Consider the following 8592-nt stretch of genomic DNA (forward strand, 5'->3'; position numbering starts at 1 on the left):
TACACTGATTTTTATCACATGGAGGGTTATTTTCTGTTCCTGGAGTTTAAGGGCAAGGAGTTAATATAAAAGGCTCATATACAGTGAGGATTTTCCTGACAATCTCTAAGAGTTGAGGACAATATGAACTGAAGACAGCAATGTACACTAATCTCCCCTGGTACTCCTTGAAAAAAAAATGTAGAATAAGGAAATGGTTCAGAAACAACTGTTTACTTCTTCGTATTAAAATTAAAATGACTGTTTATTAAGTTTAAAAACACATCAAGTTAGACTGATGAAGTTCTTGAGATTGAGAGATTGCTCCTCTGAGCTGCCACAGACTTCTGCAGAGCATGTCACAGCACATCTCAATGCCCTGCTTTTCCTTTTAGACCAAGAGCTGCTTGAGAGCAGAAGCCACACCTGACATGTTTTGATATCCTGATCCCAGCACAGCACCGGGCACACAGCAGGTGCTAAATAAATACTCCTGAATAGAAAGACATTACACTCATTATGAATCAAGAGACAAATTTCTACCTAAAATTCTGCTATCTCTGAAGGATTCCAAATGAGCAGTAAACAGCCCCACACCTCAAGCCTTATCTGTGTGGGCATCTGGTAAAGTGATGCTACTAAATGTTGTGTAACAAACAACCTGTTAAAAAGACAACTAAGGAAAAGAATAAACCTGCAAAGAAGCAAAGAAAATACAAGTTCTTTACAAACCCTGAATTCTTGAGCCCTGTTAGCATACTTAGTATTCAAAATAACTATTGAACAAGTAACAAAAATGTCAACACAGAAAGTAAATAGTCTTGCCAACCACCATTTGCTTTGTCTCTATTTTCTTTTCAAACTCAGTGACCTTAGGACTATCAGGCCAAGAGGAAGCTTGAGATACCAACACTCAAGAAATTTATTTAACTGTGTTAAGAGACAAATAAAAATTCACTCATGAACTTCATAATTGGGTTTGTTTTCACGATGTCCATAACTATCATCATGGACAACCCGAGGAGCACCTTCTACCCTGTGAATTCTTTTTAACTGAAAGCATGAAAGAGGGTGATTCTTCACTGCAATCTTGAAGCCTACTCGCTGATGGAAGTGCTGAAAGGAACCGTTCAAGTTCATCAAATCTACCTCTACCAGCTTCCACTGAGCATCAATCTGTGGTCCACAGAGGGGAGGTGACTTACCCCAGGGTGTACAGAAAGTTCATGGCAGAGCAAGGGCAGAACAGGTCTTCAGGCCGAGGCCAGCAATCTACTACCCCAAACCCCCACACTGCAGCTACTAGATTTGTGTCCATTGTGATAAACTATATCAAAATATCATGCAAGTGCAAATGGAAATTGAAATGGTCAAATATAGCAAAACCTTCCTAGGCAGACTTCTCAGAAGAATTGCATACTCTAGTTGATTTAATTTTCTGGTTACCAAAGGCTGGTTGTGCTAACTGAACCTCACAATTATCAAGGGGGAAAAAGAAAACATGAGAAACAGGGAAAAAGCAGACTCAATATGAGTCTTGTCCTGCTCCTAGACAAACAAAGAGAGCCATCTTCTTCCTGACAGACCTTTGCTATCAAGTGGTGGTGGCACAAAGAGCCCAGCCCCGCCACTGACTGACGACCTGTACACACTGTTCAAGCCAGTCTCTCTGGAACTCAACGTTCCTATCTTTAAAAAGAAGATGAGAAGGGAGGGATAGGAGCAGCACGCTCCTAAATCATTATTAAAAATATGACGAGGGAGTGACGTCAGCATCATGGCAGAGTGAGGTTGCCCAGGACTCTCTCCCCTCCAATATACAACAAAAAGGAGCAACCATATTCCAACAGAAAATATCCTAATAGCACAGGAATCCTCAGAAACCCACAGCAGCAAAACGATGGAGGACAAAGAGGCTGGAGCCCCCCTCGGAGGAGCTGGAACCGGGTAAAAGAGATCTTTGCTCCCTCCCCTAAAGACTGGGATCACTGCCACAGGAGGCTCTGAGAGGGAAGGAGATGGGGAGGGGTTGCACATCCGCAGGATCACCCAGGACTCCCTAGCACCTCTGCAGGCTAGAGGGAAGCCCTCTAGTAGGTGAAGCTTTCTCACGGGGTGACCTCATCGAGCTAAGACCCCAGGAGACCAGAGAGGGAAAGCTGATTGGGAAACCCGTGACTGCATGCAGGAGAAAGCACCCTGCCACAACCCAAGCTGTGCCTCCATCTTGGCTGAAGGCAGAGGGCTCAGAATATGCAGATCTTGACACCCATTCAGTGGCAATAGGCTGTAAGTGCAACTGAATAATATCACAATAGGAAAAACCCGTCCTTCCAGCATCAGGCAATTCATCAAATCTCCAGACCAGAGGGAAAACAATAAATACCCAGAATTATGTCCTGAGGACTCAGAAATAAGTAAACTAAATGACAATGAATTCAGAATAGCTATTGTCAAAAAACTCAATGAGGTAGAAGAGAATATAGAGAAAAAATTCAACGAGTTCAGGAGCTACGTCACAAAAGAGATTGAAACTATAAAGAAGAATCAATCAGAAATACCAGAGATGAAAGACACAAAGGAAGAGATAAAACGAAATATGGATTCCCTGAATGTTCGTGTGGACATCACAGAGGAGCGAATCAGCATAACTGAAGATAGACATGTTGAATTGCTCCAGACAGAGGAGGAGAGAGAACTGAGACTAAAAAGCAATGAACAAAGTCTCTGAGAAATATCCGACTCAATGAGGAAATGCAAGATAAGAATTATAGGTATCCCAGAAGATAAAGGAAGGAAAATGGAACAGAAAGCATATTCAAAGAAATAATAGCAGAGAACTTCCCAAATCTACAGAATGAGAGGGAAATGTGTGTGGAGGAAGGTTTCAGATCTCCTAGATTTGTCAATGTAAAAAGATCTACTGCAAGGCATATAGTAGTAAAACTGGCAAAAATGAATGACAAAGAAAGAATACTCACGGCAGCCAGGCAGAAGAAAATAACCTACAAAGGAACCCCCACCAGTCTTTCAGTGGGTTTCTCTGCAGAAACCTTACAAGCTAGGAGACAAACGAATGACATATTCAAAACTTTAAAAGATAAAAATCTTCAGCCAAGAATATTCTATCCAGCAAAAATATCCTTCAGATATGAGGGAGAAATTAAATCTTTCCCAAACAAACAAAAGCTAGGGAAGAGAAGAGCTCATCAACATGGCGGTGTGAGCAGACATTGAACTTGTCTCCTCCCATGAACAATTTTTGGAAGAATTACCCTGTATTGAAAGCTGAAAACTGAATAAGAAGAAACCCCATGACAAGGGACAGTCCTGACGAAGGCAGAAGAGGCAGTAATTACTGCTGGAGAGGCAAAAAGCCACCTTTGGGAGCAGCAGAGCTTCTCAGCTGGCCAGGCGGGAGCCACCCTAAGGTACGAGCCCTCCCTGGAGGAGTGAGGTCCTGAGCGGGGCTGATACTGCTATAAGCATCCTTTGGACTCAGCCCAACTGAGACGGGGGTCTTACTGTCTGGCTTTGCTGGCTATTGACTGCTGTGGGGACACCCCCAGAAAAGCTATCGGCCAAAAGCCGAAAAGATCCAGGTCTTAAAGGGCCCACGCACAAACTCACTCATTGCAGCAACTTAAAATCACCAGAGAGAAGGCTTACAGTCCTTTGGTGAAACAAGACTCACCTGGTGGGCTCTGGGGCCATCTTGGTGAGAGGAAGGACCTCTCTGGAGACTCAGACATTGGTGGGGGCCATTGTTCTGAGCTGGTTCAGGCATGCTGATACGGATACCAGTGGGGGCCATTGAGGTTCATCCCTTGGGCTGTTAGCCCAGGGGTCTGCCATGCCCACTAGAGCACAGATTTAATCCAGTTCAGCCAGGGCAGGCAGCCCACCCAAGGGACTGGCCCTACCTAACAGCAAGCCCTCAGGCTACTTTTCAGCCTGCATTGACTGGGTGCCTTGATCCTCTACAGGCAGGCAAGGGTGTCTGCCTCTGTGGGGTAGGGCCTGTGTGAGGACCAGGTGAACTGTGGGGGCCTTGGTGGAGAGGTGGGGGCCTCTGCAGTGTGGCGTCGGGGTATGCTCCAGGGGGTTGGGAAGTGTACATGGACCAGACCTGTGTTGATGGTGTGTGTGGTCCTGTGGGGGGGTGAGGCTCATCAGCTGCAGAAGACCTGTGCTTCACAAATACCCATAAAAAGGACCAGCCCCACCTTCCAAAGCCTGAAACAATTGAGTCCCCCTGTGCCTAGGGCTAGCCTCACTCAGCTGCACTCCTAAGAGAACTGAAAACAGCCTTGTTGGCCTCAGGCCTATCACAACTGTACACCCCTGAGCCTAGCAACCAGCTACACTGGGTGCCAACCCAATTAAGAGGAAAACTGCAATAAGAGAGTGCTGATAGACTTTGTAGCCAACAGTGCTGAGGCTCCCCAAACCAGATTTACAAACAGCTGGCCAGGGAAGGAAAGATCAGACTCCCTGGGTATCTGCAATGGGAGCAACCCTGCCACAGGAGAAGGACACAAGTAGCCCACAAAGGGGTCACTGCTGGTTCTTATGGACTGGTGATGCGACAGAAGCACACTGCTGGGCCTCATAAGTCATCTCATACATAAGGCCACTTCCCCAAGATCAGGAGACTTAGTCGACTCACCTACTACAAAGAAAACAGCGCAGAGAAAGAGGTGTAATGAGGAGGCAAAGGAATACTTTCCAAGCAAGGGAACAGCACAAAACCTCAGAAAAACGACTATGTGAAACAGAAACTAGCGACCTACTCGACAAAGAGTTCAAACAAAATATCATGAGGATGCTCACAGATATGCAGAGAAGAATGGATGAACACAGTGAGCACATCAGCAAAGAACTGGAAGATATTAAAAAAAAAGCCAATCAGAAATGAAGAATACAATACTCGAAATGAGAAATTCACTAGAGGAACTCAATAGCACAGTAGAGGAGGCAGAAGAACGGATCAGCAAGCTAGACAAAAGACTAGAGGAAATCACCCAAGCAGAACAGAGAAGAGAAAAAAGAATTAGACAGAATGAGAACAGTGTAAGGCAACTCTGGGACAATATCAAGCATGCTAACATTTGGATTATACAGGTCCCAGAAGGAGGAGAGACAAAGGGGCAGAAAATTTATTTCTATAAATAATAGAGGAAAATTTTCCTAACCTGAGGAAGGAAACAGACATCCAAGTTCAGGAAGCACAGAGAGCTCCAAACAAGATAAGCCCAAAGAGGCTCACACCAAGACATATTATAATCAAAATGTCCAAAATTAAAGACAAAGAGAGAATCCTAAAAGCAGCAAGAGAAAGGCCACAAGTGACATATAAAGGGAAGCCCATCAGGCTTTCAGTGGACTTCTCAGTCGAGACCCTACAGGCAAGAAGAGAATGGCACAATATATTTAAAGTGCTAAAAGGAAAAAACTTACAGCCAAGAAAACTCTATCCATCAAGGTTGTCATTCAGAATGGAAGGAGAGATAAAGAGCTTCCCAGACAAGCAAAAATTAAAGGAGTTTATCACCAAGAAACCAGGTCTGCAAGAAATGCTAAAGGGACTTATTTAACCGGGAAAGCAATAACCACAAATAGAGATAACAAAAATTATCAAAAAACCCCCCAAACAGGTAACTTTCGGGGGTGACGTCAGCAACATGGCGGTGTAAGCTCACCCAGGACTCTCTCCCCATGAAATTACAACCAAAAACAGCAGCTGCTTTCCAAGCAAAATAAAATCCTAATAACACAAATCGTCAGAGACCCACAGCAGCCAAATGACGGAGGCGGAGAAACTGGAGCCGCTCTTGGAGGAGGTGGAACCGCCTAGGAGAGAACTTCGCTCTCTCCCTAGAGACTGAGGTCGCTGCCTGGTTGAGGAAAGGAGTGGGGGAGGGGCCGCACATCCGGGGATCATCCAGGACTCCCACCTCCGGTGCAATGGAAACCCTCTAACAGGAGAAAGCTTTCATGTGGGGGATCCCCAGCAAGCCAGGGCCCCAGGAGATGAGAAAGCGAGAGCTGATTCAATCCAGGTCAGTGTGAGTGAAAGTGCCCCTCCTCCTCCAACCTACGCTGCACGCCCCCATCACGGCTGGAAGGCAGAGGGCTCAGAACGCACAGCTCTCGACCCCCATCTAGTGGTAACAGCCTGTAACTGCAACCAAATAACAGCATCATGAGCAAAAACCACTCCTCTACCATCCAGCAATTTATACAAGCTCCAGTCCAAAAGGAAAACAATAAAATAACAGAAGTAGGTCCTGAGAGCTTGGAAATGGGTAAACTAAGTGAAGATGAGTTCAAAATAGCTATCATCAACATATTCAATGAGGTAAAGGGAAATATAGAGAAACAAGTCGAGTTCTAGAGTTACTTCACAAAAGAGATTGAAATTACAAAGAAGAATCAATTAGAAATACTAGAGATGAAAAATACAATGGAATAGATAAAATAGAATGCGGAATCCCTGAATGCCGGGGTAGACACCACAGAGGAGCAAATTACCATAATCGAAGATAGACAGGCTGAATGGCTCCAGACAGAGGAAGAAAGAGAACTAATAATCTAAAAAACTGAAGAAAATCTCAGAGAAATAGCTGACTCAATGAGAAAATGCAACTTAAGAATCATCACAATTCCTGAGGGCATGGAAAAGGAAAAAGGAGCAGAAAGTGTGCTCAACGAAATAATGGAAGACAAATTCCCAAATCTAGGGATTGAGAGAGAAATGTGTGTGGAGGCAGATTTCAAATCTCCCAGATTTGTCAATGTAAAAAGACCTACTGCAAGAAATAGAGCAGTAAAAATGGCAAAAGTGAGTGACAAAGAAAGAATACTCAGGGCAGCAAGACAGAAGGAAATAACCTACAAAGGAACCCCCACCAGTCTTTCAGCGGGTTTCTCTACAGAAACCTTACAAGCTAGGAGACAAACGAATGACATATTCAAAACTTTAAAGCATAAAAATCTTCAGCCAAGAATACTCTATCCAGTAAAAATATCCTTCAGATATGAGGGAGAAATTAAATCTTTTCCAGACAAACAAAAGCTAAGGGACTTTGTAGTCACAAGACATCCACTACAAGAAATCCTCAAGAAGGCTCTCACACCTGAAAAAAGAAAAAAGAAAGGAGTAAGAGGTCACAAAACACAGAGTAGGGAGACAAAGAGATAGAATCTGAATAGGATAGCAAATACTCACCTATAGCATTAGGATGAAGGGAAGAAAATCACCAAAGCAAAGACAATCTTATCACTCTAACCACAAACTCACAAGACAAGTTCGAATAAGAGAGGAAAATAATAATTTAGGAGGAGAGGAGATTTAGGAGGAGAGGAGGAGAGGTACTGAAACAGTCTAGACTAAGGAAGTAAGAGACCACCAGAAAATGGACTATGTTATGCACAAGATTCTGAATACAAACTTCAGGGTAGTGACTAAACTTACAAGCACAACAGAGACACAAACAATAAATAAGGAAAAAACTAAGAAACAGCACAGAGACTGCAGAATTCAATGGGTAGACCAAAGCACACAGGACAAGAAACAAAGGAAACACAGGAAAACCGGAAAACAAGCAACAGAATGACAGCATTAAGACCTCATGCATCAATACTCACCCTCAATGTAAACGGACTGAACTCTCCAATAAAAAGACACAGTGGCAAGATGGATTAAAGAACAAGATCCAACAAGTTGTTGCCTTCAGGAAACACATCTCAGCTCCAAGGACAAATACAGGCTCAGAGTGAAGGGGTGGAAGACCATACTCCAAGCTAATGGCAAACAAAAGAAAGCAGGTGTTGCAATAGTTACATCAGACAAAGCAGATCTCAAGATAAGGCAGGTAAAGAGAGACACAGAGGGCCAACATATAATGATCAAAGGGACACTTCATCAAGAAGAAATAAAACTTATAAACATCTATGCATCCAACACAGGAGCACCCAAAGTTCATAAACAACTATTAAGAAACCTAGAAGAAGATATCAAAAATAACAATACTAGTAGGGGACCTCAACACCCGACTCACATCAATGGATAGATCATACAGACAGAAAATCCACAAGGAAACAATAGAATTAAGCGAAAAGCTAGACCAGTTGGACTTAATAAACATATATAGAACACTCCATCCAAAAACAGCAGAATATAAATTCTTCTCAAGTGCACACGGAACATTCTCAAGGACAGACAACCTGTTGGGAAACAAGGCAAGCCTGTATAAATTTTAAAAAATTGAAATAATAACAAGCATCTTCTCTGATCATAATGCTGTAAAGCTAGAAATTAATTCCAAGAAAAAAGCTGAGAAAGGGACAAAGACGTGGAGACTAAACAATATCCTATTGAACAAGCAGTGGATCATTGAAGAAATTAAAGAAGAAATCAAAAAAATGAGACAGATGAAAATGATAACATGCCATACCATCTTAACAAACAAGAAAAATCCCAAATAAGCAATCTCAAATTACACCTAACTGAATTAGAGAAAGAACAAACAAAGCCCAAAGTCAGCAGAAGGAGAGGAATAATAAAAATCAGAGCAGAAATAAATGCTACTGAAACAAAAAAGGCAGTAG

The sequence above is a fragment of the Equus quagga genome, chromosome 1 (genome assembly GCF_021613505.1).
Source record: "Equus quagga isolate Etosha38 chromosome 1, UCLA_HA_Equagga_1.0, whole genome shotgun sequence".
NCBI classification, from domain to species: Eukaryota; Metazoa; Chordata; class Mammalia; order Perissodactyla; family Equidae; genus Equus; species Equus quagga.